Raw genomic sequence first — 22,736 nt, forward strand, 5'->3', positions numbered from 1 at the left:
TGAAATTCTCTGCTGTTGACAGGCCTCTGGCCACTGTAGGCATGTGTCTGGGAAGAAAATGAGTTTTCTCTGGCTACACACGGAACTTCATTGGCCGGGGTGGGGCGCACCTTGCCATGCTCTAGAGCTAAAGGGAATCTAAACGTGAGCCCTTGGCTCGAGGTAAGGCCCTGAGTAGCCCTGCAGAACGGGAGGCATGCAGCTCTTTCCATTAGCTCTTAGTCGCTCTTCTGGTTTACTTTAAATGAAGTACCTTTTTTCAGGACTCCTAGGCCCCTCGGTTGAGCATCATTTTTGTTCCAAGGTCTCTGAGTATCTCCACACCCCTGTAGGCCTGCTGAGCAACAACGAGGCACATTGGTCCTCGGAGGTCCTCTGTGTCTGCTGAGTCATGGGCAACACACTGCACTCTTTCTTGTGATATCTTGATTCACAGCACTCGCACAGGTTCAAGAGCAATGTTCAACAAGTTCCAACATGCCGTGGAAGTCGCTCTAATTCCCTAGTTTGAGCTGTACAGAGAGAAGCAGTAAGCTTCTCCTTCCATTCAGGACCTCCTACCTGAAGTCACCCTGCCTCTTGAAGAAAGACGACCTTCTTTCTATTGCAACTAAAGCACAGTTTTTCCTGTAGCACGGCAGGCTTTTGAAGCGGCACGGGTCCAGAGTCCTAGCCAGGGATTTCCTTGGTGAGGCCGTTCACTAGTTGCAGAACACCGTACCTCGAGAAGTTGATTCAGGGAAGCAACAACTGTGTACTCTGTGTCTCATTTGACTTGTTAAAAACCACAGAGATGAATGCTGCCTGTGCCCATGGAAATGGGGTCATGAGGGTACTAGCCTTGCTTTCCGTTTGGAAACCACCATTCTTGCTTCCGTGAAGCTCCCTGAAATTCTCTGCTGTTGACAGTCCTCTGTCCACTGTAGGCATGTGTCTGGGAAAAAAATGAGTTTTCTCTGGGTACACACGGAGATTCATTGGCCGGGGTGGGGCTCTCCTTGCCATCCTCTAGAGCTAAAGGGAATCTCAACGTGAGTCCCTGCCTCGAGGTAAGGCCCTGAGTAGCCCTGCAGAAAGGGAGGCATGCAGCTCTTTCCATGAGCTCTTAGTGGAGGTCTGTTTTATTTAAAAGAATTACCCCTTTCAGGACTCCTACGCCCTTCGGGTGAGCATCATTTTGGTTCCAAGATCACTGACTCCCACCACACCCCTGTGGCCCTGCTGAACAGCATTGAGTCCCATACGTCCCACGGAGGCTCTCTGTGTCTGCAGAGTCTCGGGCAACACAGTATACGTTACTTCAGGAGAGCTGCATTTCCAGAGCACTCGAACAGCATCAAAACTACATTTCTAGGCAGTCCAACATGCCCTGGAAGTCTTCGACATTGCCCTCGTCAGAGCTGCCCAGAAAAACACTCTGCTTAGAATTTATCGAGGACCTCGTACCTGAAGTCACTCTATTCAAGGAGAAATACAGCATCTTAACATGCTGTGTCGTTCACAGGGCAAGAAACGTGAGAACTTGCCTCGAGGTAAGGCCATGAAATGCTTTGCAGAAGCGGAGGCGTGTAGCAGTTTCCATGTGGCCGTAGACGCATATCTTCAGCATTTTAAAGCCAGTACGCTTTTCAGGACACCCAGGTGCCTCGCCTGGAAACCCTATTCCCTGCAAGAACACTGAGTACCCTCAGGCTCCCCTGGCCCTGCTAAGCAATATCCAGGCCAGGAGCTTTCAGACTCACAGTGTGTATGTCGAGTGTAGGGTAACACAGTGCACTCTTATTGGGACATCTTGATATAGCCAGCAATCGCCCAGGTTCACGAGCACCTTTAAGCAAGTTCCAAAAGGCCGTGGAATTCGTTCTCATTCCCTAGTTTGAGCTGTACAGAGAGAAACAGTAAGCTTCTCCTTCCATTCAGGACCTCCTACCTGAAGTCACCCTGCCTCCTGAAGAAAGACGACCTCGTTTCTATTGAAACTAAAGCACAGATTTTCCTGTAGCACGGCAGGCTTTTGAAGAGGCACGGGCCCAGAGGCCTAGCTAGGGCTTTCCTTGGTGTGGCCGTTCACCAGAGGCAGAACACCCTGCCTCGAGAAGTTGATTCAGGGAAGCAACAACTGTGTACTCTGTGTCTCATTTGACTTGTTAAAAACCACAGAGATGTATGCTGCCTGTGCCCATGGAAATGGGGGCATGATGGGACTAGCCTTGCTTTTCGTTTGGAAACCTCCATTCTAGCTTCCGTGAAGCTCCCTGAAATTCTCTGCTGTTGACAGGCCTCTGGCCACTGTAGGCATGTGTCTGGGAAGAAAATGAGTTTTCTCTGGCTACACACGGAACTTCATTGGCCGGGGTGGGGCGCACCTTGCCATGCTCTAGAGCTAAAGGGAATCTAAACGTGAGCCCTTGGCTCGAGGTAAGGCCCTGAGTAGCCCTGCAGAACGGGAGGCATGCAGCTCTTTCCATTAGCTCTTAGTCGCTCTTCTGGTTTACTTTAAATGAAGTACCTTTTTTCAGGACTCCTAGGCCCCTCGGTTGAGCATCATTTTTGTTCCAAGGTCTCTGAGTATCTCCACACCCCTGTAGGCCTGCTGAGCAACAACGAGGCACATTGGTCCTCGGAGGTCCTCTGTGTCTGCTGAGTCATGGGCAACACACTGCACTCTTTCTTGTGATATCTTGATTCACAGCACTCGCACAGGTTCAAGAGCAATGTTCAACAAGTTCCAACATGCCGTGGAAGTCGCTCTCATTCCCTAGTTTGAGCTGTACAGAGAGAAGCAGTAAGCTTCTCCTTCCATTCAGGACCTCCTACCTGAAGTCACCCTGCCTCTTGAAGAAAGACGACCTTCTTTCTATTGCAACTAAAGCACAGTTTTTCCTGTAGCACGGCAGGCTTTTGAAGCGGCACGGGTCCAGAGTCCTAGCCAGGGATTTCCTTGGTGAGGCCGTTCACTAGTTGCAGAACACCGTGCCTCGAGAAGTTGATTCAGGGAAGCAACAACTGTGTACTCTGTGTCTCATTTGACTTGTTAAAAACCACAGAGATGAATGCTGCCTGTGCCCATGGAAATGGGGTCATGAGGGTACTAGCCTAGCTTTCCGTTTGGAAACCTCCATTCTTGCTTCCGTGAAGCTCCCTGAAATTCTCTGCTGTTGACAGTCCTCTGGCCACTGTAGGCATGTGTCTGAGAAAAAAATGAGTTTTCTCTGGGTACAGACGGAGCTTCATTGGCCGGGGTGGGGCTCTCCTTGCCATCCTCTAGAGCTAAAGGGAATCTCAACGTGAGTCCCTGCCTCGAGGTAAGGCCCTGAGTAGCCCTGCAGAAAGGGAGGCATGCAGCTCTTTCCATGAGCTCTTAGTGGAGGTCTGTTTTATTGAAAAGAATTACCCCTTTCAGGACTCCTACGCCCTTCGGGTGAGCATCATTTTGGTTCCAAGATCACTGACTCCCTCCACACCCCTGTGGGCCTGCTGAGCAGCATTGAGTCCCATACGTCCCACGGAGGCTCTCTGTGTCTGCAGAGTCTCGGGCAACACACTATACGTTACTTCAGGAGAGCTACATTTCCAGAGCACTCGAACAGCATCAAAACTACATTTCTAGGCAGTCCAACATGCCCTGGAAGTCTTCGACATTGCCCTCGTCAGAGCTGCCCAGAGAAAACACTCTGCTTAGAATTTATCGAGGACCTCGTACCTGAAGTCACTCTATTCAAGGAGAAATACAGCATCTTAACATGCTGTGTCGTTCACAGGGCAAGAAACGTGAGAACTTGCCTCGAGGTAAGGCCATGAAATGCTTTGCAGAAGCGGAGGCGTGTAGCAGTTTCCATGTGGCCGTAGACGCATATCTTCAGCATTTTAAAGCCAGTACGCTTTTCAGGACACCCAGGTGCCTCGCCTGGAAACCCTATTCCCTGCAAGAACACTGAGTACCCTCAGGCTCCCCTGGCCCTTCTAAGCAATATCCAGGCCAGGAGCTTTCAGACTCACAGTGTGTATGTCGAGTGTAGGGTAACACAGTGCACTCTTATTGGGACATCTTGATATAGCCAGCAATCGCCCAGGTTCACGAGCACCTTTAAGCATGTTCAAATAGGCCGTGGAATTCGTTCTCATTCCCTAGTTTGAGCTGTACAGAGAGAAACAGTAAGCTTCTCCTTCCATTCAGGACCTCCTACCTGAAGTCACCCTGCCTCCTGAAGAAAGACGACCTCGTTTCTATTGAAACTGAAGCACAGTTTTTCCTGCAGCACGGCAGGCTTTTGAAGAGGCACGCGCAAAGAGGCCTAGCTACGGCTCTCCTTGGTGTGGCCGTGCACCAGATGCAGAACACCCTGCCTCGAGAAGTTGATTCAGGGAAGCAACAACTGTGTACTCTGTGTCTCATTTGACTTGTTAAAAACCACAGAGATGTATGCTGCCTGTGCCCATGGAAATGGGGGCATGATGGGACTAGCCTTGCTTTTCGTTTGGAAACCTCCATTCTAGCTTCCGTGAAGCTCCCTGAAATTCTCTGCTGTTGACAGGCCTCTGGCCACTGTAGGCATGTGTCTGGGAAGAAAATGAGTTTTCTCTGGCTACACACGGAACTTCATTGGCCGGGGTGGGGCGCACCTTGCCATGCTCTAGAGCTAAAGGGAATCTAAACGTGAGCCCTTGGCTCGAGGTAAGGCCCTGAGTAGCCCTGCAGAACGGGAGGCATGCAGCTCTTTCCATTAGCTCTTAGTCGCTCTTCTGGTTTACTTTAAATGAAGTACCTTTTTTCAGGACTCCTAGGCCCCTTGGTTGAGCATCATTTTTGTTCCAAGGTCTCTGAGTATCTCCACACCCCTGTAGGCCTGCTGAGCAACAACGAGGCACATTGGTCCTCGGAGGTCCTCTGTGTCTGCTGAGTCATGGGCAACACACTGCACTCTTTCTTGTGATATCTTGATTCACAGCACTCGCACAGGTTCAAGAGCAATGTTCAACAAGTTCCAACATGCCGTGGAAGTCGCTCTCATTCCCTAGTTTGAGCTGTACAGAGAGAAGCAGTAAGCTTCTCCTTCCATTCAGGACCTCCTACCTGAAGTCACCCTGCCTCTTGAAGAAAGACGACCTTCTTTCTATTGCAACTAAAGCACAGTTTTTCCTGTAGCACGGCAGGCTTTTGAAGCGGCACGGGTCCAGAGTCCTAGCCAGGGATTTCCTTGGTGAGGCCGTTCACTAGTTGCAGAACACCGTGCCTCGAGAAGTTGATTCAGGGAAGCAACAACTGTGTACTCTGTGTCTCATTTGACTTGTTAAAAACCACAGAGATGAATGCTGCCTGTGCCCATGGAAATGGGGTCATGAGGGTACTAGCCTTGCTTTCCGTTTGGAAACCTCCATTCTTGCTTCCGTGAAGCTCCCTGAAATTCTCTGCTGTTGACAGTCCTCTGGCCACTGTAGGCATGTGTCTGAGAAAAAAATGAGTTTTCTCTGGGTACAGACGGAGCTTCATTGGCCGGGGTGGGGCTCTCCTTGCCATCCTCTAGAGCTAAAGGGAATCTCAACGTGAGTCCCTGCCTCGAGGTAAGGCCCTGAGTAGCCCTGCAGAAAGGGAGGCATGCAGCTCTTTCCATGAGCTCTTAGTGGAGGTCTGTTTTATTGAAAAGAATTACCCCTTTCAGGAATCCTACGCCCTTCGGGTGAGCATCATTTTGGTTCCAAGATCACTGACTCCCTCCACACCCCTGTGGGCCTGCTGAGCAGCATTGAGTCCCATACGTCCCACGGAGGCTCTCTGTGTCTGCAGAGTCTCGGGCAACACACTATACGTTAATTCAGGAGAGCTACATTTCCAGAGCACTCGAACAGCATCAAAACTACATTTCTAGGCAGTCCAACATGCCCTGGAAGTCTTCGACATTGCCCTCGTCAGAGCTGCCCAGAGAAAACACTCTGCTTAGAATTTATCGAGGACCTCGTACCTGAAGTCACTCTATTCAAGGAGAAATACAGCATCTTAACATGCTGTGTCGTTCACAGGGCAAGAAACGTGAGAACTTGCCTCGAGGTAAGGCCATGAAATGCTTTGCAGAAGCGGAGGCGTGTAGCAGTTTCCATGTGGCCGTAGACGCATATCTTCAGCATTTTAAAGCCAGTACGCTTTTCAGGACACCCAGGTGCCTCGCCTGGAAACCCTATTCCCTGCAAGAACACTGAGTACCCTCAGGCTCCCCTGGCCCTTCTAAGCAATATCCAGGCCAGGAGCTTTCAGACTCACAGTGTGTATGTCGAGTGTAGGGTAACACAGTGCACTCTTATTGGGACATCTTGATATAGCCAGCAATCGCCCAGGTTCACGAGCACCTTTAAGCAAGTTCAAATAGGCCGTGGAATTCGTTCTCATTCCCTAGTTTGAGCTGTACAGAGAGAAACAGTAAGCTTCTCCTTCCATTCAGGACCTCCTACCTGAAGTCACCCTGCCTCCTGAAGAAAGACGACCTCGTTTCTATTGAAACTGAAGCACAGTTTTTCCTGCAGCACGGCAGGCTTTTGAAGAGGCACGCGCAAAGAGGCCTAGCTACGGCTCTCCTTGGTGTGGCCGTGCACCAGATGCAGAACACCCTGCCTCGAGAAGTTGATTCAGGGAAGCAACAACTGTGTACTCTGTGTCTCATTTGACTTGTTAAAAACCACAGAGATGTATGCTGCCTGTGCCCATGGAAATGGGGGCATGATGGGACTAGCCTTGCTTTTCGTTTGGAAACCTCCATTCTAGCTTCCGTGAAGCTCCCTGAAATTCTCTGCTGTTGACAGGCCTCTGGCCACTGTAGGCATGTGTCTGGGAAGAAAATGAGTTTTCTCTGGCTACACACGGAACTTCATTGGCCGGGGTGGGGCGCACCTTGCCATGCTCTAGAGCTAAAGGGAATCTAAACGTGAGCCCTTGGCTCGAGGTAAGGCCCTGAGTAGCCCTGCAGAACGGGAGGCATGCAGCTCTTTCCATTAGCTCTTAGTCGCTCTTCTGGTTTACTTTAAATGAAGTACCTTTTTTCAGGACTCCTAGGCCCCTTGGTTGAGCATCATTTTTGTTCCAAGGTCTCTGAGTATCTCCACACCCCTGTAGGCCTGCTGAGCAACAACGAGGCACATTGGTCCTCGGAGGTCCTCTGTGTCTGCTGAGTCATGGGCAACACACTGCACTCTTTCTTGTGATATCTTGATTCACAGCACTCGCACAGGTTCAAGAGCAATGTTCAACAAGTTCCAACATGCCGTGGAAGTCGCTCTCATTCCCTAGTTTGAGCTGTACAGAGAGAAGCAGTAAGCTTCTCCTTCCATTCAGGACCTCCTACCTGAAGTCACCCTGCCTCTTGAAGAAAGACGACCTTCTTTCTATTGCAACTAAAGCACAGTTTTTCCTGTAGCACGGCAGGCTTTTGAAGCGGCACGGGTCCAGAGTCCTAGCCAGGGATTTCCTTGGTGAGGCCGTTCACTAGTTGCAGAACACCGTGCCTCGAGAAGTTGATTCAGGGAAGCAACAACTGTGTACTCTGTGTCTCATTTGACTTGTTAAAAACCACAGAGATGAATGCTGCCTGTGCCCATGGAAATGGGGTCATGAGGGTACTAGCCTTGCTTTCCGTTTGGAAACCTCCATTCTTGCTTCCGTGAAGCTCCCTGAAATTCTCTGCTGTTGACAGTCCTCTGGCCACTGTAGGCATGTGTCTGAGAAAAAAATGAGTTTTCTCTGGGTACAGACGGAGCTTCATTGGCCGGGGTGGGGCTCTCCTTGCCATCCTCTAGAGCTAAAGGGAATCTCAACGTGAGTCCCTGCCTCGAGGTAAGGCCCTGAGTAGCCCTGCAGAAAGGGAGGCATGCAGCTCTTTCCATGAGCTCTTAGTGGAGGTCTGTTTTATTGAAAAGAATTACCCCTTTCAGGACTCCTACGCCCTTCGGGTGAGCATCATTTTGGTTCCAAGATCACTGACTCCCTCCACACCCCTGTGGGCCTGCTGAGCAGCATTGAGTCCCATACGTCCCACGGAGGCTCTCTGTGTCTGCAGAGTCTCGGGCAACACACTATACGTTACTTCAGGAGAGCTACATTTCCAGAGCACTCGAACAGCATCAAAACTACATTTCTAGGCAGTCCAACATGCCCTGGAAGTCTTCGACATTGCCCTCGTCAGAGCTGCCCAGAGAAAACACTCTGCTTAGAATTTATCGAGGACCTCGTACCTGAAGTCACTCTATTCAAGGAGAAATACAGCATCTTAACATGCTGTGTCGTTCACAGGGCAAGAAACGTGAGAACTTGCCTCGAGGTAAGGCCATGAAATGCTTTGCAGAAGCGGAGGCGTGTAGCAGTTTCCATGTGGCCGTAGACGCATATCTTCAGCATTTTAAAGCCAGTACGCTTTTCAGGACACCCAGGTGCCTCGCCTGGAAACCCTATTCCCTGCAAGAACACTGAGTACCCTCAGGCTCCCCTGGCCCTGCTAAGCAATATCCAGGCCAGGAGCTTTCAGACTCACAGTGTGTATGTCGAGTGTAGGGTAACACAGTGCACTCTTATTGGGACATCTTGATATAGCCAGCAATCGCCCAGGTTCACGAGCACCTTTAAGCAAGTTCAAATAGGCCGTGGAATTCGTTCTCATTCCCTAGTTTGAGCTGTACAGAGAGAAACAGTAAGCTTCTCCTTCCATTCAGGACCTCCTACCTGAAGTCACCCTGCCTCCTGAAGAAAGACGACCTCGTTTCTATTGAAACTAAAGCACAGATTTTCCTGTAGCACGGCAGGCTTTTGAAGAGGCACGGGCCCAGAGGCCTAGCTAGGGCTTTCCTTGGTGTGGCCGTTCACCAGATGCAGAACACCCTGCCTCGAGAAGTTGATTCAGGGAAGCAACAACTGTGTACTCTGTGTCTCATTTGACTTGTTAAAAACCACAGAGATGTATGCTGCCTGTGCCCATGGAAATGGGGGCATGATGGGACTAGCCTTGCTTTTCGTTTGGAAACCTCCATTCTAGCTTCCGTGAAGCTCCCTGAAATTCTCTGCTGTTGACAGGCCTCTGGCCACTGTAGGCATGTGTCTGGGAAGAAAATGAGTTTTCTCTGGCTACACACGGAACTTCATTGGCCGGGGTGGGGCGCACCTTGCCATGCTCTAGAGCTAAAGGGAATCTAAACGTGAGCCCTTGGCTCGAGGTAAGGCCCTGAGTAGCCCTGCAGAACGGGAGGCATGCAGCTCTTTCCATTAGCTCTTAGTCGCTCTTCTGGTTTACTTTAAATGAAGTACCTTTTTTCAGGACTCCTAGGCCCCTCGGTTGAGCATCATTTTTGTTCCAAGGTCTCTGAGTATCTCCACACCCCTGTAGGCCTGCTGAGCAACAACGAGGCACATTGGTCCTCGGAGGTCCTCTGTGTCTGCTGAGTCATGGGCAACACACTGCACTCTTTCTTGTGATATCTTGATTCACAGCACTCGCACAGGTTCAAGAGCAATGTTCAACAAGTTCCAACATGCCGTGGAAGTCGCTCTAATTCCCTAGTTTGAGCTGTACAGAGAGAAGCAGTAAGCTTCTCCTTCCATTCAGGACCTCCTACCTGAAGTCACCCTGCCTCTTGAAGAAAGACGACCTTCTTTCTATTGCAACTAAAGCACAGTTTTTCCTGTAGCACGGCAGGCTTTTGAAGCGGCACGGGTCCAGAGTCCTAGCCAGGGATTTCCTTGGTGAGGCCGTTCACTAGTTGCAGAACACCGTGCCTCGAGAAGTTGATTCAGGGAAGCAACAACTGTGTACTCTGTGTCTCATTTGACTTGTTAAAAACCACAGAGATGAATGCTGCCTGTGCCCATGGAAATGGGGTCATGAGGGTACTAGCCTTGCTTTCCGTTTGGAAACCTCCATTCTTGCTTCCGTGAAGCTCCCTGAAATTCTCTGCTGTTGACAGTCCTCTGGCCACTGTAGGCATGTGTCTGAGAAAAAAATGAGTTTTCTCTGGGTACAGACGGAGCTTCATTGGCCGGGGTGGGGCTCTCCTTGCCATCCTCTAGAGCTAAAGGGAATCTCAACGTGAGTCCCTGCCTCGAGGTAAGGCCCTGAGTAGCCCTGCAGAAAGGGAGGCATGCAGCTCTTTCCATGAGCTCTTAGTGGAGGTCTGTTTTATTGAAAAGAATTACCCCTTTCAGGACTCCTACGCCCTTCGGGTGAGCATCATTTTGGTTCCAAGATCACTGACTCCCTCCACACCCCTGTGGGCCTGCTGAGCAGCATTGAGTCCCATACGTCCCACGGAGGCTCTCTGTGTCTGCAGAGTCTCGGGCAACACACTATACGTTACTTCAGGAGAGCTACATTTCCAGAGCACTCGAACAGCATCAAAACTACATTTCTAGGCAGTCCAACATGCCCTGGAAGTCTTCGACATTGCCCTCGTCAGAGCTGCCCAGAGAAAACACTCTGCTTAGAATTTATCGAGGACCTCGTACCTGAAGTCACTCTATTCAAGGAGAAATACAGCATCTTAACATGCTGTGTCGTTCACAGGGCAAGAAACGTGAGAACTTGCCTCGAGGTAAGGCCATGAAATGCTTTGCAGAAGCGGAGGCGTGTAGCAGTTTCCATGTGGCCGTAGACGCATATCTTCAGCATTTTAAAGCCAGTACGCTTTTCAGGACACCCAGGTGCCTCGCCTGGAAACCCTATTCCCTGCAAGAACACTGAGTACCCTCAGGCTCCCCTGGCCCTGCTAAGCAATATCCAGGCCAGGAGCTTTCAGACTCACAGTGTGTATGTCGAGTGTAGGGTAACACAGTGCACTCTTATTGGGACATCTTGATATAGCCAGCAATCGCCCAGGTTCACGAGCACCTTTAAGCAAGTTCCAAAAGGCCGTGGAATTCGTTCTCATTCCCTAGTTTGAGCTGTACAGAGAGAAACAGTAAGCTTCTCCTTCCATTCAGGACCTCCTACCTGAAGTCACCCTGCCTCCTGAAGAAAGACGACCTCGTTTCTATTGAAACTAAAGCACAGATTTTCCTGTAGCACGGCAGGCTTTTGAAGAGGCACGGGCCCAGAGGCCTAGCTAGGGCTTTCCTTGGTGTGGCCGTTCACCAGAGGCAGAACACCCTGCCTCGAGAAGTTGATTCAGGGAAGCAACAACTGTGTACTCTGTGTCTCATTTGACTTGTTAAAAACCACAGAGATGTATGCTGCCTGTGCCCATGGAAATGGGGGCATGATGGGACTAGCCTTGCTTTTCGTTTGGAAACCTCCATTCTAGCTTCCGTGAAGCTCCCTGAAATTCTCTGCTGTTGACAGGCCTCTGGCCACTGTAGGCATGTGTCTGGGAAGAAAATGAGTTTTCTCTGGCTACACACGGAACTTCATTGGCCGGGGTGGGGCGCACCTTGCCATGCTCTAGAGCTAAAGGGAATCTAAACGTGAGCCCTTGGCTCGAGGTAAGGCCCTGAGTAGCCCTGCAGAACGGGAGGCATGCAGCTCTTTCCATTAGCTCTTAGTCGCTCTTCTGGTTTACTTTAAATGAAGTACCTTTTTTCAGGACTCCTAGGCCCCTCGGTTGAGCATCATTTTTGTTCCAAGGTCTCTGAGTATCTCCACACCCCTGTAGGCCTGCTGAGCAACAACGAGGCACATTGGTCCTCGGAGGTCCTCTGTGTCTGCTGAGTCATGGGCAACACACTGCACTCTTTCTTGTGATATCTTGATTCACAGCACTCGCACAGGTTCAAGAGCAATGTTCAACAAGTTCCAACATGCCGTGGAAGTCGCTCTCATTCCCTAGTTTGAGCTGTACAGAGAGAAGCAGTAAGCTTCTCCTTCCATTCAGGACCTCCTACCTGAAGTCACCCTGCCTCTTGAAGAAAGACGACCTTCTTTCTATTGCAACTAAAGCACAGTTTTTCCTGTAGCACGGCAGGCTTTTGAAGCGGCACGGGTCCAGAGTCCTAGCCAGGGATTTCCTTGGTGAGGCCGTTCACTAGTTGCAGAACACCGTGCCTCGAGAAGTTGATTCAGGGAAGCAACAACTGTGTACTCTGTGTCTCATTTGACTTGTTAAAAACCACAGAGATGAATGCTGCCTGTGCCCATGGAAATGGGGTCATGAGGGTACTAGCCTAGCTTTCCGTTTGGAAACCTCCATTCTTGCTTCCGTGAAGCTCCCTGAAATTCTCTGCTGTTGACAGTCCTCTGGCCACTGTAGGCATGTGTCTGAGAAAAAAATGAGTTTTCTCTGGGTACAGACGGAGCTTCATTGGCCGGGGTGGGGCTCTCCTTGCCATCCTCTAGAGCTAAAGGGAATCTCAACGTGAGTCCCTGCCTCGAGGTAAGGCCCTGAGTAGCCCTGCAGAAAGGGAGGCATGCAGCTCTTTCCATGAGCTCTTAGTGGAGGTCTGTTTTATTGAAAAGAATTACCCCTTTCAGGACTCCTACGCCCTTCGGGTGAGCATCATTTTGGTTCCAAGATCACTGACTCCCTCCACACCCCTGTGGGCCTGCTGAGCAGCATTGAGTCCCATACGTCCCACGGAGGCTCTCTGTGTCTGCAGAGTCTCGGGCAACACACTATACGTTACTTCAGGAGAGCTACATTTCCAGAGCACTCGAACAGCATCAAAACTACATTTCTAGGCAGTCCAACATGCCCTGGAAGTCTTCGACATTGCCCTCGTCAGAGCTGCCCAGAGAAAACACTCTGCTTAGAATTTATCGAGGACCTCGTACCTGAAGTCACTCTATTCAAGGAGAAATACAGCATCTTAACATGCTGTGTCGTTCACAGGGCAAGAAACGTGAGAACTTGCCTCGAGGTAAGGCCATGAAATGCTTTGCAGAAGCGGAGGCGTGTAGCAGTTTCCATGTGGCCGTAGACGCATATCTTCAGCATTTTAAAGCCAGTACGCTTTTCAGGACACCCAGGTGCCTCGCCTGGAAACCCTATTCCCTGCAAGAACACTGAGTACCCTCAGGCTCCCCTGGCCCTTCTAAGCAATATCCAGGCCAGGAGCTTTCAGACTCACAGTGTGTATGTCGAGTGTAGGGTAACACAGTGCACTCTTATTGGGACATCTTGATATAGCCAGCAATCGCCCAGGTTCACGAGCACCTTTAAGCAAGTTCAAATAGGCCGTGGAATTCGTTCTCATTCCCTAGTTTGAGCTGTACAGAGAGAAACAGTAAGCTTCTCCTTCCATTCAGGACCTCCTACCTGAAGTCACCCTGCCTCCTGAAGAAAGACGACCTCGTTTCTATTGAAACTGAAGCACAGTTTTTCCTGCAGCACGGCAGGCTTTTGAAGAGGCACGCGCAAAGAGGCCTAGCTACGGCTCTCCTTGGTGTGGCCGTGCACCAGATGCAGAACACCCTGCCTCGAGAAGTTGATTCAGGGAAGCAACAACTGTGTACTCTGTGTCTCATTTGACTTGTTAAAAACCACAGAGATGTATGCTGCCTGTGCCCATGGAAATGGGGGCATGATGGGACTAGCCTTGCTTTTCGTTTGGAAACCTCCATTCTAGCTTCCGTGAAGCTCCCTGAAATTCTCTGCTGTTGACAGGCCTCTGGCCACTGTAGGCATGTGTCTGGGAAGAAAATGAGTTTTCTCTGGCTACACACGGAACTTCATTGGCCGGGGTGGGGCGCACCTTGCCATGCTCTAGAGCTAAAGGGAATCTAAACGTGAGCCCTTGGCTCGAGGTAAGGCCCTGAGTAGCCCTGCAGAACGGGAGGCATGCAGCTCTTTCCATTAGCTCTTAGTCGCTCTTCTGGTTTACTTTAAATGAAGTACCTTTTTTCAGGACTCCTAGGCCCCTTGGTTGAGCATCATTTTTGTTCCAAGGTCTCTGAGTATCTCCACACCCCTGTAGGCCTGCTGAGCAACAACGAGGCACATTGGTCCTCGGAGGTCCTCTGTGTCTGCTGAGTCATGGGCAACACACTGCACTCTTTCTTGTGATATCTTGATTCACAGCACTCGCACAGGTTCAAGAGCAATGTTCAACAAGTTCCAACATGCCGTGGAAGTCGCTCTCATTCCCTAGTTTGAGCTGTACAGAGAGAAGCAGTAAGCTTCTCCTTCCATTCAGGACCTCCTACCTGAAGTCACCCTGCCTCTTGAAGAAAGACGACCTTCTTTCTATTGCAACTAAAGCACAGTTTTTCCTGTAGCACGGCAGGCTTTTGAAGCGGCACGGGTCCAGAGTCCTAGCCAGGGATTTCCTTGGTGAGGCCGTTCACTAGTTGCAGAACACCGTGCCTCGAGAAGTTGATTCAGGGAAGCAACAACTGTGTACTCTGTGTCTCATTTGACTTGTTAAAAACCACAGAGATGAATGCTGCCTGTGCCCATGGAAATGGGGTCATGAGGGTACTAGCCTTGCTTTCCGTTTGGAAACCTCCATTCTTGCTTCCGTGAAGCTCCCTGAAATTCTCTGCTGTTGACAGTCCTCTGGCCACTGTAGGCATGTGTCTGAGAAAAAAATGAGTTTTCTCTGGGTACAGACGGAGCTTCATTGGCCGGGGTGGGGCTCTCCTTGCCATCCTCTAGAGCTAAAGGGAATCTCAACGTGAGTCCCTGCCTCGAGGTAAGGCCCTGAGTAGCCCTGCAGAAAGGGAGGCATGCAGCTCTTTCCATGAGCTCTTAGTGGAGGTCTGTTTTATTTAAAAGAATTACCCCTTTCAGGACTCCTACGCCCTTCGGGTGAGCATCATTTTGGTTCCAAGATCACTGACTCCCACCACACCCCTGTGGCCCTGCTGAACAGCATTGAGTCCCATACGTCCCACGGAGGCTCTCTGTGTCTGCAGAGTCTCGGGCAACACACTATACGTTACTTCAGGAGAGCTGCATTTCCAGAGCACTCGAACAGCATCAAAACTACATTTCTAGGCAGTCCAACATGCCCTGGAAGTCTTCGACATTGCCCTCGTCAGAGCTGCCCAGAAAAACACTCTGCTTAGAATTTATCGAGGACCTCGTACCTGAAGTCACTCTATTCAAGGAGAAATACAGCATCTTAACATGCTGTGTCGTTCACAGGGCAAGAAACGTGAGAACTTGCCTCGAGGTAAGGCCATGAAATGCTTTGCAGAAGCGGAGGCGTGTAGCAGTTTCCATGTGGCCGTAGACGCATATCTTCAGCATTTTAAAGCCAGTACGCTTTTCAGGACACCCAGGTGCCTCGCCTGGAAACCCTATTCCCTGCAAGAACACTGAGTACCCTCAGGCTCCCCTGGCCCTGCTAAGCAATATCCAGGCCAGGAGCTTTCAGACTCACAGTGTGTATGTCGAGTGTAGGGTAACACAGTGCACTCTTATTGGGACATCTTGATATAGCCAGCAATCGCCCAGGTTCACGAGCACCTTTAAGCAAGTTCCAAAAGGCCGTGGAATTCGTTCTCATTCCCTAGTTTGAGCTGTACAGAGAGAAACAGTAAGCTTCTCCTTCCATTCAGGACCTCCTACCTGAAGTCACCCTGCCTCCTGAAGAAAGACGACCTCGTTTCTATTGAAACTAAAGCACAGATTTTCCTGTAGCACGGCAGGCTTTTGAAGAGGCACGGGCCCAGAGGCCTAGCTAGGGCTTTCCTTGGTGTGGCCGTTCACCAGAGGCAGAACACCCTGCCTCGAGAAGTTGATTCAGGGAAGCAACAACTGTGTACTCTGTGTCTCATTTGACTTGTTAAAAACCACAGAGATGTATGCTGCCTGTGCCCATGGAAATGGGGGCATGATGGGACTAGCCTTGCTTTTCGTTTGGAAACCTCCATTCTAGCTTCGGTGAAGCTCCCTGAAATTCTCTGCTGTTGACAGGCCTCTGGCCACTGTAGGCATGTGTCTGGGAAGAAAATGAGTTTTCTCTGGCTACACACGGAACTTCATTGGCCGGGGTGGGGCGCACCTTGCCATGCTCTAGAGCTAAAGGGAATCTAAACGTGAGCCCTTGGCTCGAGGTAAGGCCCTGAGTAGCCCTGCAGAACGGGAGGCATGCAGCTCTTTCCATTAGCTCTTAGTCGCTCTTCTGGTTTACTTTAAATGAAGTACCTTTTTTCAGGACTCCTAGGCCCCTCGGTTGAGCATCATTTTTGTTCCAAGGTCTCTGAGTATCTCCACACCCCTGTAGGCCTGCTGAGCAACAACGAGGCACATTGGTCCTCGGAGGTCCTCTGTGTCTGCTGAGTCATGGGCAACACACTGCACTCTTTCTTGTGATATCTTGATTCACAGCACTCGCACAGGTTCAAGAGCAATGTTCAACAAGTTCCAACATGCCGTGGAAGTCGCTCTAATTCCCTAGTTTGAGCTGTACAGAGAGAAGCAGTAAGCTTCTCCTTCCATTCAGGACCTCCTACCTGAAGTCACCCTGCCTCTTGAAGAAAGACGACCTTCTTTCTATTGCAACTAAAGCACAGTTTTTCCTGTAGCACGGCAGGCTTTTGAAGCGGCACGGGTCCAGAGTCCTAGCCAGGGATTTCCTTGGTGAGGCCGTTCACTAGTTGCAGAACACCGTACCTCGAGAAGTTGATTCAGGGAAGCAACAACTGTGTACTCTGTGTCTCATTTGACTTGTTAAAAACCACAGAGATGAATGCTGCCTGTGCCCATGGAAATGGGGTCATGAGGGTACTAGCCTTGCTTTCCGTTTGGAAACCACCATTCTTGCTTCCGTGAAGCTCCCTGAAATTCTCTGCTGTTGACAGTCCTCTGGCCACTGTAGGCATGTGTCTGGGAAAAAAATGAGTTTTCTCTGGGTACACACGGAGCTTCATTGGCCGGGGTGGGGCTCTCCTTGCCATCCTCTAGAGCTAAAGGGAATCTCAACGTGAGTCCCTGCCTCGAGGTAAGGCCCTGAGTAGCCCTGCAGAAAGGGAGGCATGCAGCTCTTTCCATGAGCTCTTAGTGGAGGTCTGTTTTATTTAAAAGAATTACCCCTTTCAGGACTCCTACGCCCTTCGGGTGAGCATCATTTTGGTTCCAAGATCACTGACTCCCACCACACCCCTGTGGCCCTGCTGAACAGCATTGAGTCCCATACGTCCCACGGAGGCTCTCTGTGTCTGCAGAGTCTCGGGCAACACACTATACGTTACTTCAGGAGAGCTGCATTTCCAGAGCACTCGAACAGCATCAAAACTACATTTCTAGGCAGTCCAACATGCCCTGGAAGTCTTCGACATTGCCCTCGTCAGAGCTGCCCAGAAAAACACTCTGCTTAGAATTTATCGAGGACCTCGTACCTGAAGTCACTCTATTCAAGGAGAAATACAGCATCTTAACATGCTGTGTCGTTCACAGGGCAAGAAACGTGAGAACTTGCCTCGAGGTAAGGCCATGAAATGCTTTGCAGAAGCGGAGGCGTGTAGCAGTTTCCATGTGGCCGTAGACGCATATCTTCAGCATTTTAAAGCCAGTACGCTTTTCAGGACACCCAGGTGCCTCGCCTGGAAACCCTATTCCCTGCAAGAACACTGAGTACCCTCAGGCTCCCCTGGCCATTTTAAGCAACTTCCAGGCCAGGAGCTTTCAGACTCACAGTGTGTATGTCGAGTGTAGGGTAACACAGTGCACTCTTATTGGGACATCTTGATATAGCCAGCAATCGCCCAGGTTCACGAGCACCTTTAAGCAAGTTCCAAAAGGCCGTGGAATTCGTTCTCATTCCCTAGTTTGAGCTGTACAGAGAGAAACAGTAAGCTTCTCCTTCCATTCAGGACCTCCTACCTGAAGTCACCCTGCCTCCTGAAGAAAGACGACCTCGTTTCTATTGAAACTAAAGCACAGATTTTCCTGTAGCACGGCAGGCTTTTGAAGAGGCACGGGCCCAGAGGCCTAGCTAGGGCTTTCCTTGGTGTGGCCGTTCACCAGAGGCAGAACACCCTGCCTCGAGAAGTTGATTCAGGGAAGCAACAACTGTGTACTCTGTGTCTCATTTGACTTGTTAAAAACCACAGAGATGTATGCTGCCTGTGCCCATGGAAATGGGGGCATGATGGGACTAGCCTTGCTTTTCGTTTGGAAACCTCCATTCTAGCTTCCGTGAAGCTCCCTGAAATTCTCTGCTGTTGACAGGCCTCTGGCCACTGTAGGCATGTGTCTGGGAAGAAAATGAGTTTTCTCTGGCTACACACGGAACTTCATTGGCCGGGGTGGGGCGCACCTTGCCATGCTCTAGAGCTAAAGGGAATCTAAACGTGAGCCCTTGGCTCGAGGTAAGGCCCTGAGTAGCCCTGCAGAACGGGAGGCATGCAGCTCTTTCCATTAGCTCTTAGTCGCTCTTCTGGTTTACTTTAAATGAAGTACCTTTTTTCAGGACTCCTAGGCCCCTCGGTTGAGCATCATTTTTGTTCCAAGGTCTCTGAGTATCTCCACACCCCTGTAGGCCTGCTGAGCAACAACGAGGCACATTGGTCCTCGGAGGTCCTCTGTGTCTGCTGAGTCATGGGCAACACACTGCACTCTTTCTTGTGATATCTTGATTCACAGCACTCGCACAGGTTCAAGAGCAATGTTCAACAAGTTCCAACATGCCGTGGAAGTCGCTCTCATTCCCTAGTTTGAGCTGTACAGAGAGAAACAGTAAGCTTCTCCTTCCATTCAGGACCTCCTACCTGAAGTCACCCTGCCTCTTGAAGAAAGACGACCTTCTTTCTATTGCAACTAAAGCACAGTTTTTCCTGTAGCACGGCAGGCTTTTGAAGCGGCACGGGTCCAGAGTCCTAGCCAGGGATTTCCTTGGTGAGGCCGTTCACTAGTTGCAGAACACCGTGCCTCGAGAAGTTGATTCAGGGAAGCAACAACTGTGTACTCTGTGTCTCATTTGACTTGTTAAAAACCACAGAGATGAATGCTGCCTGTGTCCATGGAAATGGGGTCATGAGGGTACTAGCCTTGCTTTCCGTTTGGAAACCTCCATTCTTGCTTCCGTGAAGCTCCCTGAAATTCTCTGCTGTTGACAGTCCTCTGGCCACTGTAGGCATGTGTCTGGGAAAAAAATGAGTTTTCTCTGGGTACACACGGAGCTTCATTGGCCAGGGTGGGGCTCTCCTTGCCATCCTCTAGAGCTAAAGGGAATCTCAACGTGAGTCCCTGCCTCGAGGTAAGGCCCTGAGTAGCCCTGCAGAAAGGGAGGCATGCAGCTCTTTCCATGAGCTCTTAGTGGAGTTCTGTTTTATTGAAAAGAATTACCCATTTCAGGACTCCTACGCCCTTCGGGTGAGCATCATTTTGGTTCCAAGATCACTGACTCCCTCCACACCCCTGTGGGCCTGCTGAGCAGCATTGAGTCCCATACGTCCCACGGAGGCTCTCTGTGTCTGCAGAGTCTCGGGCAACACACTATACGTTACTTCAGGAGAGCTACATTTCCAGAGCACTCGAACAGCATCAAAACTACATTTCAAGGCAGTCCAACATGCCCTGGAAGTCTTCGACATTGCCCTCGTCAGAGCTGCCCAGAGAAAACACTCTGCTTAGAATTTATCGAGGACCTCGTACTTGAAGTCACTCTATTCAAGGAGAAATACAGCATCTTAACATGCTGTGTCGTTCACAGGGCAAGAAACGTGAGAACTTGCCTCGAGGTAAGGCCATGAAATGCTTTGCAGAAGCGGAGGCGTGTAGCAGTTTCCATGTGGCCGTAGACGCATATCTTCAGCATTTTAAAGCCAGTACGCTTTTCAGGACACCCAGGTGCCTCGCCTGGAAACCCTATTCCCTGCAAGAACACTGAGTACCCTCAGGCTCCCCTGGCCCTGCTAAGCAATATCCAGGCCAGGAGCTTTCAGACTCACAGTGTGTATGTCGAGTGTAGGGTAACACAGTGCACTCTTATTGGGACATCTTGATATAGCCAGCAATCGCCCAGGTTCACGAGCACCTTTAAGCAAGTTCCAAAAGGCCGTGGAATTCGTTCTCATTCCCTAGTTTGAGCTGTACAGAGAGAAACAGTAAGCTTCTCCTTCCATTCAGGACCTCCTACCTGAAGTCACCCTGCCTCCTGAAGAAAGACGACCTCGTTTCTATTGAAACTAAAGCACAGATTTTCCTGTAGCACGGCAGGCTTTTGAAGAGGCACGGGCCCAGAGGCCTAGCTAGGGCTTTCCTTGGTGTGGCCGTTCACCAGAGGCAGAACACCCTGCCTCGAGAAGTTGATTCAGGGAGGCAACAACTGTGTACTCTGTGTCTCATTTGACTTGTTAAAAACCACAGAGATGTATGCTGCCTGTGCCCATGGAAATGGGGGCATGATGGGACTAGCCTTGCTTTTCGTTTGGAAACCTCCATTCTAGCTTCGGTGAAGCTCCCTGAAATTCTCTGCTGTTGACAGGCCTCTGGCCACTGTAGGCATGTGTCTGGGAAGAAAATGAGTTTTCTCTGGCTACACACGGAACTTCATTGGCCGGGGTGGGGCGCACCTTGCCATGCTCTAGAGCTAAAGGGAATCTAAACGTGAGCCCTTGGCTCGAGGTAAGGCCCTGAGTAGCCCTGCAGAACGGGAGGCATGCAGCTCTTTCCATTAGCTCTTAGTCGCTCTTCTGGTTTACTTTAAATGAAGTACCTTTTTTCAGGACTCCTAGGCCCCTCGGTTGAGCATCATTTTTGTTCCAAGGTCTCTGAGTATCTCCACACCCCTGTAGGCCTGCTGAGCAACAACGAGGCACATTGGTCCTCGGAGGTCCTCTGTGTCTGCTGAGTCATGGGCAACACACTGCACTCTTTCTTGTGATATCTTGATTCACAGCACTCGCACAGGTTCAAGAGCAATGTTCAACAAGTTCCAACATGCCGTGGAAGTCGCTCTCATTCCCTAGTTTGAGCTGTACAGAGAGAAACAGTAAGCTTCTCCTTCCATTCAGGACCTCCTACCTGAAGTCACCCTGCCTCTTGAAGAAAGACGACCTTCTTTCTATTGCAACTAAAGCACAGTTTTTCCTGTAGCACGGCAGGCTTTTGAAGCGGCACGGGTCCAGAGTCCTAGCCAGGGATTTCCTTGGTGAGGCCGTTCACTAGTTGCAGAACACCGTGCCTCGAGAAGTTGATTCAGGGAAGCAACAACTGTGTACTCTGTGTCTCATTTGACTTGTTAAAAACCACAGAGATGAATGCTGCCTGTGCCCATGGAAATGGGGTCATGAGGGTACTAGCCTTGCTTTCCGTTTGGAAACCTCCATTCTTGCTTCCGTGAAGCTCCCTGAAATTCTCTGCTGTTGACAGTCCTCTGGCCACTGTAGGCATGTGTCTGGGAAAAAAATGAGTTTTCTCTGGGTACACACGGAGCTTCATTGGCCGGGGTGGGGCTCTCCTTGCCATCCTCTAGAGCTAAAGGGAATCTCAACGTGAGTCCCTGCCTCGAGGTAAGGCCCTGAGTAGCCCTGCAGAAAGGGAGGCATGCAGCTCTTTCCATGAGCTCTTAGTGGAGGTCTGTTTTATTGAAAAGAATTACCCCTTTCAGGACTCCTACGCCCTTCGGGTGAGCATCATTTTGGTTCCAAGATCACTGACTCCCTCCACACCCCTGTGGGCCTGCTGAGCAGCATTGAGTCCCATACGTCCCACGGAGGCTCTCTGTGTCTGCAGAGTCTCGGGCAACACACTATACGTTACTTCAGGAGAGCTACATTTCCAGAGCACTCGAACAGCATCAAAACTACATTTCAAGGCAGTCCAACATGCCCTGGAAGTCTTCGACATTGCCCTCGTCAGAGCTGCCCAGAGAAAACACTCTGCTTAGAATTTATCGAGGACCTCGTACCTGAAGTCACTCTATTCAAGGAGAAATACAGCATCTTAACATGCTGTGTCGTTCACAGGGCAAGAAACGTGAGAACTTGCCTCGAGGTAAGGCCATGAAATGCTTTGCAGAAGCGGAGGCGTGTAGCAGTTTCCATGTGGCCGTAGACGCATATCTTCAGCATTTTAAAGCCAGTACGCTTTTCAGGACACCCAGGTGCCTCGCCTGGAAACCCTATTCCCTGCAAGAACACTGAGTACCCTCAGGCTCCCCTGGCCATTCTAAGCAACTTCCAGGCCAGGAGCTTTCAGACTCACAGTGTGTATGTCGAGTGTAGGGTAACACAGTGCACTCTTATTGGGACATCTTGATATAGCCAGCAATCGCCCAGGTTCACGAGCACCTTTAAGCAAGTTCCAATAGGCCGTGGAATTCGTTCTCATTCCCTAGTTTGAGCTGTACAGAGAGAAACAGTAAGCTTCTCCTTCCATTCAGGACCTCCTACCTGAAGTCACCCTGCCTCCTGAAGAAAGACGACCTCGTTTCTATTGAAACTAAAGCACAGTTTTTCCTGTAGCATGGCAGGCTTTTGAAGAGGCACGCGCCCAGAGGCCTAGCTACGGCTTTCCTTGGTGTGGCCGTGCACCAGATGCAGAACACCCTGCCTCGAGAAGTTGATTCAGGGAAGCAACAACTGTGTACTCTGTGTCTCATTTGACTTGTTAAAAACCACAGAGATGTATGCTGCCTGTGCCCATGGAAATGGGGGCATGATGGGACTAGCCTTGCTTTTCGTTTGGAAACCTCCATTCTAGCTTCCGTGAAGCTCCCTGAAATTCTCTGCTGTTGACAGGCCTCTGGCCACTGTAGGCATGTGTCTGGGAAGAAAATGAGTTTTCTCTGGCTACACACGGAACTTCATTGGCCGCGGTGGGGCGCACCTTGCCATGCTCTAGAGCTAAAGGGAATCTAAACGTGAGCCCTTGGCTCGAGGTAAGGC

The sequence above is a fragment of the Balaenoptera physalus genome, assembly GCF_965194825.1.
Source record: "Balaenoptera physalus genome assembly, chromosome: 9".
NCBI lineage: Eukaryota > Metazoa > Chordata > Mammalia > Artiodactyla > Balaenopteridae > Balaenoptera > Balaenoptera physalus.